The sequence below is a fragment of the Pteropus alecto genome, unplaced genomic scaffold, assembly GCF_000325575.1.
Source record: "Pteropus alecto unplaced genomic scaffold, ASM32557v1 scaffold38, whole genome shotgun sequence".
NCBI classification, from domain to species: Eukaryota; Metazoa; Chordata; class Mammalia; order Chiroptera; family Pteropodidae; genus Pteropus; species Pteropus alecto.
In genome coordinates, this window is record NW_006442512.1 from 3,777,241 (window position 1) to 3,785,910 (window position 8,670).

Consider the following 8,670-nt stretch of genomic DNA (forward strand, 5'->3'; position numbering starts at 1 on the left):
CCTCCTCCTTCATTTAGAGATAACGAGTTGGACTCCAGAGCAGAGAGGATTCAAATTTGATGGTTACATATGCTTTGTTCACTGAAAGTGAGAGGGAAGAAGATGGTTAAGCCTCTGTAATGATAATCCAGAGAAACTGGAGTCCATCCGCCTGCGTGCCTGACCTCCACAGAGCCAAGGAGCACCTGGCGCCCAGCAGGCCCTTCTTGCGGGGCCGCCTTCGTGTTGGCAGGCCTCCTTGCCTTCCTGGAATGTGTTCCTTCTTGTTTGCCACTCAGTGCCTGGCCCAAAGCCAGACCTGGGCTGCTCGGAATACCATGCCCCACTCACTTCTCTCACAGGATCTGAGACAAGGCTCTCTCTTCTGCTTGGGGAAAGGCCAGGCCCTCGCTGCAGCCTCATCCCACTGGTGCCGGCTTCTCCAGGGACATCTTCTCCAGTGGCTGAGAGCAAAAACACATAGGGAGGACGCAGCTGGGACCCCAGTAAAGTGGATTGTGGCATAGCGACATCTTGTCCTATTGGCAGACTTCTAAATTGGTCCAGTGTGGGCAAAGTGTCATTCCAAGCTGTTCATTAACTTGTTAAATGCAGAAAGGTTGGCTTAGGCACTACTTTGGGAAAATGTGACACCCACCGCTCCTGGATTCACTCTAGCGTGAAGGAGTATTCATTGGTGTAGGATTTCTGAGGAAGTTTTTCTTTGCAGTTAATACCAAATACCAGGCTAGTCTGAATGCATGGTCTCTCCAGTATGTAACTCCATTTAAAAGATTTATTAAGCACTTTCTATGGGCTCCAGAATGTATGCTTCTAGAGGTACTATGACATTATCATTTTCTGAGCACTTAATTGGGTACCAGGCCCTATACAAGGTGCTTTTTATACTCATCTCATTCGACTGTCAATATAGAAACTCTCAATACAATATAGTTTTCACACCTTACACTGTGGAAACTGAGACCAAAAAGCCAGAAATACAATATGGACCCCTTCAGGGAGTTTATTGAGAAGGCAAGATAGAGGGAATAACTATCTAACAGAGTAAGACATGTGAGTAAGTACAAAAGGGAGTGGAATAGACTGACTAAGTGGCACAGGGGTGTGCAGCATGTGTGGGCCTCAGTGAGTAAGACTGGTATTAGAGGAAAGGTGTGGGGAGGAGCGTCACAAGATGTGTGTTTGGGGAGAACATCGGTAAAAAGATGGTGTGGAGGATGGTGCAGATGAAAGCGTGGGAGAAGCAGGGTTCCTGTTGGGGAAAGGATACGTAAGTGGGCAAAATCCCTTAGGATCTAAATGCCAGGATGAGAAGAAGAGGCAATGATCTTTCAGGCAATGAGGAGCTGCTGGAGCTCTTGGAGCTCAGGAGTGATGGATAAATTTGATGGTTTAGAAATATGGTTTGGCAATGGAGTAGTACAAGGTAGATTCAAAGTCCAGTCGAGTAGTCTAGATCAGGGTCTCAACCTCAGCACTATTGACATTTTTGTTTGCACAGTTCTTTGTTATAGACGGTTACCTTGTGCATCGTAGAATGCTTCAGCACATCCTTGGCCTCTGTCCACCTGATACCAGTAGCAACCCCCTTCCCCAGTTGTGACCATCAAATACATCTCCAGACATATTGCCATTGCCCTTGAGACTCGCTGGTCTAGATGGCAGGAAGTTAGGGCTTTGGCCTCAGAATATTGGCAGGTATTTTCATAACCAACTGCATCAATCTATTGATTTTTAGAATAGCTGACAAAAGTAAAAAGGGTTTCCTTGCTACAAGAAATTCATCATCAGTGCCGAAGAACTTAATGGCCTAGAGAAAAGAGGCTTCAGAAGTGGATCATTCTGCATTTTAGAAACCTCTAGAGAATACTCCAAAGCTACACATAATGTGCTTTAGACTCATTAGCAAGAAAGTGGCTGATATCAGAATTTCTCTCCCTACCTCCCACTTTCAAGTCACATCTTAATGGCCACTTTGAGTAAGGAATGCCCAATCTGTCTGCAGGCAGAGAAGCTACTGATTTGTAATTTTGCTAGATTTGCATTCACCTTTCTAATATTTCGTGTTGGGCAATTGGTAGAGTGTATGGATAGAGCTAATGAAGAGCTATGATTTACCACGATGTATCTTTGTCGAAAGCAGAAATCAGTGAAGTACAGCCTGCTGGCTGCCTGCTTATTTTTGTAAATAGTTTTATTGGAACACAGCCACACCTACATATAGTCTCTGGATGCTCTGGGTCTCCAAAGGCAGCGTCGAGTAGTTACAACAGAGACCATATGACCCATAAACCTATAATATTTATTATCTGGTCCTTTAAGAAAAAGTTCACTGATTCCTGGTCTAAAGGAAAAAATGCCTGTGTTGTACAAAATTGTGGACTCAGATTCTCATTCTGTTGCTGGGGATGACAGATTTTCATTTTTTTCATTCTGATAATTATCATTGAGTGCCTACTGTGGGCCAGGCACTGTGCTAAGTGGGATATATTAGTGAACAAAGCAGATGAAGATCTTTGTTTTCATGGAGATTATGTGTTCCAGCGGTGAGGGGAGGAAGATGAGATTAATAGAAATAAAGATAATAAATTACACAGTGTGTTAGAAGGCGATAAGTGCTAAGGGAAAAAGAAAAAAAGAGTGATTGGAAATGCTGATGAGGTATCACAGTTAAAAGAGAATGGTCAGGGAAGGTCCGATTGAAAAGTTAATATTTTACAAAGTGAGAGAGTAACTTTGTGGGCATTCCAAGTAGAGTGAATAGCCAGTGCAAAAGGTCTGAGAAGGGAGGGTGCCTGGCTTGTTCAGGAACAACAAGGACAGAGGTATAGCTGAAGAGAGAGAACCAGGGACAGGACTAGGAAATGAGGTCAAAGAGGTAACGATGGGGCAGGATAAGGTGGCGGGGGACCAGATATCACACAAGACCACTGTCAGAACTTTGGTTTTTACTCTGAATAAAATGGGAAACAGAGGAGTGAATAATAAGCTTTTATTATACAGATTTTAAAAGGATCACCCTTGGCAGCTCGTTAGGGAAAGCAGGGAGACCAGTCAGAAGACTTTTGTGACAATGCAGGTAGAGATGACAGTGGCTCTGCATATGGTGGTAGAAGTAGAGATGGTGGAAATGGGAAGATTCTGGATATATTCTGAAAGTAAAAACAACAGAATTCCCTGTCAAATTAGAGATGGAGTATAAGAGAAAAAGAGTCACAAAGGATAACTCCACAATTTTTGGCTTGAAAGGATGGGTAGAGTTGCCATCAACCTAGATGGAGAAAGCCATGAGTGGTGCAGTTTTTGGAAGGAAGATCAGAAGTGTAACATTGGACATGTTAACTTTGAGACGAGTTTTAGACATCTAAGTGGGGCTGTCAAGTGGAACAATAGACGATCTGGGTCTGGAGTTCAGGAGAGGAGTCAGGGAAGTATAAATTTGGGAAATGTCGCCATATAGACATAAATGGTATTTAAGAAATAATAAATGGTATTTAAGAAATAATAAATGTTATTTAAGAAATAAATGGTATTTAAAAGCGTGGGACTGGATGAGATCACCAAGGTACTGAGTGTCGATAAAGGAGAGAACAGAGGACTGAGCCCTGTATATACTGTCAGTAAGAGATCAGGAAGAAAGGGGAATGCCTGATGAGGTGGGAGGAAAAACAGAAGAGTTTGGTGTTCTGGAAGCTAAATATCAACGAGGAGACTGACAAATTGCTAATAAATCAAACTTCTTTTCCTGCAGCTCAACAAAAGTTCTTTCTCACTTGAATGTAACCCAGAAGTTTCCAACTGGGACAACTCCAAACAATTTAATGATAATACAAAATAGCCTGAGCCCCATTTCCAACCACTGTGGGCTATTCTGATCTCAATTTCTCTAAGGGTTTCCAAGGCTTCTGTGTATCCTGAGTTTGACGGTGATGCAGCCTGCTTGTCTACTGTCTCCTGTTCCTTTGGCTGTTGCCCTCTTGCCCATGATGTGCCAACTCCCCATTCTTCATTCCTCCAAATGATCCACCACCAAGAGGTTGGGTGTAACCAAATTGCACAAAAGGTTTAGAGTTAGTGGAAGGCTACAGCACAAAGCAGAAATCAACTTCAGATTCAATGCATACATGACTGCTTATGGAAATTTAACCATCATTCTCTACCATTTTAGGAAACTTCTCATTGGCCATGTCCTTCATTAGGCCCCTGCCTCCTGCCATGTTTCTGGCATGCATCTCATTTCAGTTCTTTTTACCAACCTCTCTCCACTTCTTCCTTTCCTGGGCTCATTCTCTTTTAATAGGGCATTGAATGAAAATTTAAATTTCTTCATTTTATTATGTGTGGTAAGTGACCTCTCTTTGTATCAATCTGTCCCACTTGGGCTAAACCCAGGGGAGGTGAGCTTTCTCAAACGAAAGGTCCACCTAGATGTTTACCTCAATAAAACAACAAACCTTCCAGCAATAAAGTATGCTACACTCCTGAAATCAGAAAGGCTACATTCAGTTTTTGTATTTAATGGTAATGCTTCCTTTCAGGTAAATAAAACAGAAAAAAAAAAAAAAAACCACTACCACCAACAACCAACCAGGAGGCAGCACATCATGGTGGTTAAGAGTACAGGTTCTGAAATCAGTACATCTACATTTCAACCTCATCAATTTACTTAACTTGGGCAACTCTAAGCCTCAATTTCCTCATTTCTAAAAGGGGGATAAGAATAGTATCTCCTGTATAGGTTCATGGTGATTATTAAATGGGAAAATACCATGTCAAATCCCTAGGAGTTCCTGGCACATAAAAAGAGCTCAATAAATATTAATTATTATCCACTACATTTCAAGAAATAAATTTAAACAAGCGTAAAACCCAATGTTGGTAGGGGTACATGGACTTAGATATGATTATAGTATGCATTTTTAATGTTATTATACATTGATTCTTTTGAGAACTCTCTGGCTATATGAATGGATATTAATTTGTCATATGCTTTGATGTCTCAATTCTACTTTGTACTCATCAAGGAGATAATCTGAAATTTAAAAAGTTATTTAGGAAGAATATTTGCAGCACTGCTGTTTGTAACAACATCTGAACTAACCAAAAAGCCTAATGGTGGGGAAATGGCTAACAAAACCATGATCTATTAACTTGATGTGACCCTATGTTACCTTTAAATATAACAAAGAGGCAATGATTAAGGGCAGAAATTCATAAAAAGCAGAATTAAAATAGTGCTTAGACATGGATTACAATTATGTTAAATGTAGAAAATCTCTAAGAAATCAGCAGATATGTTGAAGAGATGTTCACAGTTAGAGTTCCATGTTTAGTGAGTTCCTTATTTTCTGTCAGGTTGCTTAAGTTCATCAAGCTCTCCTCCTACAATAGCTCGCTCTTATGCAAGCATGAAATATGCTGGTTAGCATGGCATTTTGATTTCCGATGCAATGCCATGGAAGGATGATGGGCTGGTTAATTTTTTTTGATGAATTGCTTCTATATTTGCATTTATTCATTCAACGAATAACCAGTGTCTTTGTGCCAGGCATTATATTAAGCAGCAGGGATTCGATTGTGAACAAATTAGACATGATGCCTGGGCTCCAGGGCTTTTACAGTTTAGTGGGAAGAGAGACACATCACCAAAAATTATATGTGATTTGAGTACACAGAAAGGATTCACAATTCTAAGGAATTGTTTAACAAGGAAAGCAAACTAGTCTAGGACATCAGGGAAGATTTCCCTAAAGAAGAGATTATATAGGAATTTCCCTAATAGAGAGGGTGGGAGAGTTAGAGTGGGGGAGAACAGCAAGTGGGAAGGCTTTACAGGAAGAAAAAAATGTATTGGAGGAACTAAGTAAGGAAGGTCTGCAGAGTTGGAGCACAGTAAACTAGGGCAAGAGTGATCTAGCTTATAGAGACAGGAGAAGCAGAAAGGGGCCAGATTATGCAGAGCTTTATTAAATATATTAGCAGAATATAAAATTGGCTGGGAGATGAAAGAGCATGTGTGAATACTGGAAGACTACTTTAGAAGCTATTGTGGCAGCTCAGAGAAGCGACAACGGATGTTTGGACTAGAGTGGTGGCGTTGGCGATAGAAATACATGAGTTTAAAGGATATGTAAGATGTAGAATCAACACGATTAGGAGATCGATAGACATGAACTTGAGAGAGACAAGTCAAAGACGATTTCTAGACTTCTGGTTATAACTGGGGGTGGTGGGGCTGTGGTGCCATTTCTGAGGTAGGGAATACTGCTAGAGCAGGTTTGATGGGGGAAGATGATTTGTGCTTTAGGATTTATTGGGTTTGAGTTGCCTATGAACTATCCAAGGGAAGATGTCCAGTAGGCTGATAAGTGGATATAGAGATAGAAGTTTGGGACCCAGAGTTCAGGAGAGATTTTAAGTGCACAAATCTATCAGTGGCCTGGGGTATGGGATGGGAGAGACTAGGAAGTCTGTACAGAATGAGGAGAAGAGAGCTTTTTGGACAGAATCCTGAGAATCTATAGCAAGTGGAGAAGAAACTAGCCAATAAGAAAGTGTGGCCAGAGAAGTACTAGAAAAACTAGGTATCACATCAGTTAAAGGAAGAGTGGTTTGAAAAGGTTTAATGTTGCTAGGAGGACTAGTAAAGTAAGAATCATTAGTAATCTTAGTGAAATTTTTTATAGAATGGTGAGACCAGAAAGCAGATTCAAGTGGGTTGAGAAGTGGGAGGGAGGTGAGGAATTGTGACACTTTAGATCCAGTGGTGAAGAGGAGGAAAGCAAAACGTCAGTATCTAGAGGGAGACAGAGGTACTGCTTTTATTTACTTTTAAAGATGGGGAGATTAAATACATGTATACATCTAAATGCTGATGGAAAGGAGCCAGTAGAGCGAGGATGACAATGATGATGAGTGCGAGCATGTGAAGGAATTGTTTGCGCAGATCCCTGTGCACAGGTGTAGGGATTAGCTTCAGCTATGAGGTCACTGCAAAGGAGTGAGGGAGGCTCGAAGTTGGGTACAGTCACAGGTTTGTAGATTTGGTGTCAGGAAAGTTGAAGGAGGTGAAAGCTTTGCAGGTTTGAGGAAGGAAGACTGAAGGAGCAGCTGTGGAGAGCTGGCAGGTAAACTGGCTAGGGAAGCATAGCCGAGTGCAGAAAAACCTTGTCCCAGCTCGCATCATGGAGAAAGGGTTTTCTTCCAAATACAGATTGTTTTATTTGGGTACAGGAGGGAAAAGAGCCAGGAAGTAATTCTTCTCCTGTCTTTTAACACAAACTGCAGGCCCTAAGATTAATTTTGTCCAGAGTAATAACTTCTCTGCGACTGACACTGAAATTGGCTACCACTTCCTTTGATACTGTGACAAGTTCATTTAGCATTTGATTTTTCCTTAGTGGAATTTCATTTGTCTCATTTGGGAACTTGATCAATCTTCTTACACGTACAGTTCCATTTATTTGATCCAATTCCTATAAGCCCTTTCCTTTTTATGAGATTTCCCAGGATGCTGCTCTTGTTCTACTTCCCATCTTTCATACACATGGCATCTGAAAGAAGTACAATGAGGGGTTTTTAAAATGCCTTAAATCAGTAGTAGATTGATGTCAGGAGCTGATCCAAATATTACCTAACACATAAAACAAAGCCAGTTATTATATAGGTTCTGTTACCTAACAGTTAATTGAGATGACAATTTTTCACTACTGGTTTCTGTAATATACCAGCTGAATTTATAAAATTTATGAAGTGAGGTGAGATTACATTTAAAATGTTCAAGCGAGGAGCTCTTACTACCATTCTCTGGGAGAGAAAGAAAGAAATAGGTGGGGTTTAAGGAGCTGGAGGCCCTGCATTTGAGTCTTGGCTCTGTCATCTTCAATCATGTGACCATGCTTCTCTGAAAGCATATTTATAAAATTAGAGTAATAATACTTAGAAAAACATGACAATTAAATGAGATTACTGTTGACCCTTGAGGAAGAGGGTTTAGGGGCCCCTCACTCTCTCTCCAAATTGAAAATCTGCATTTAACTTTTGACTCCCCCCAAACTTGCCTACACTTCTCCCTTAGTATCCACAGGGGATTAGTTCCAGGCTCCCCTGTGGGTACCAAAATCCACAGATCAAAAATGCTATTTTGATCCGAGGTTGGTTTAATCTGTGGATTCGAAACCTGGGGAATACAGAAGGATAACTGTGTGTTTACTGAAAAAAATCCACCTACAAGTGGACAATACATTTCCAAACTGTATTGTATTGTTCAAGGGTCAACTGTATATGTAATTATATATACTACATATGAAGTATCTTGCACGTATAGAGTAATACAAAGATTAGTTGTCATTTACCATCCTTGGATAAGTTTTCTCTTTTGTATGTAACAGTATTTACCAGGACATATTTATATAGATGTTTAGCTGCAATATAAAACCAAGTTTTCAAACTTGCTGCTAGTCTTAAAATGGAAGTAGGTAATAGGACATAAGGGGAATAAGTATATTTCTGTGTCTGTCATATGCTTTATATATGATATTTAATCCTTATAGCACCTGCTTAAAGATTATCTTCATTTTGCAGATAAGGCTACTCACTTTTTAACTTGCCTGAGGCTGTAAGTTTATAACTGACAGGCTTTGATTTGATTAAAACATTCACACTCTTTTT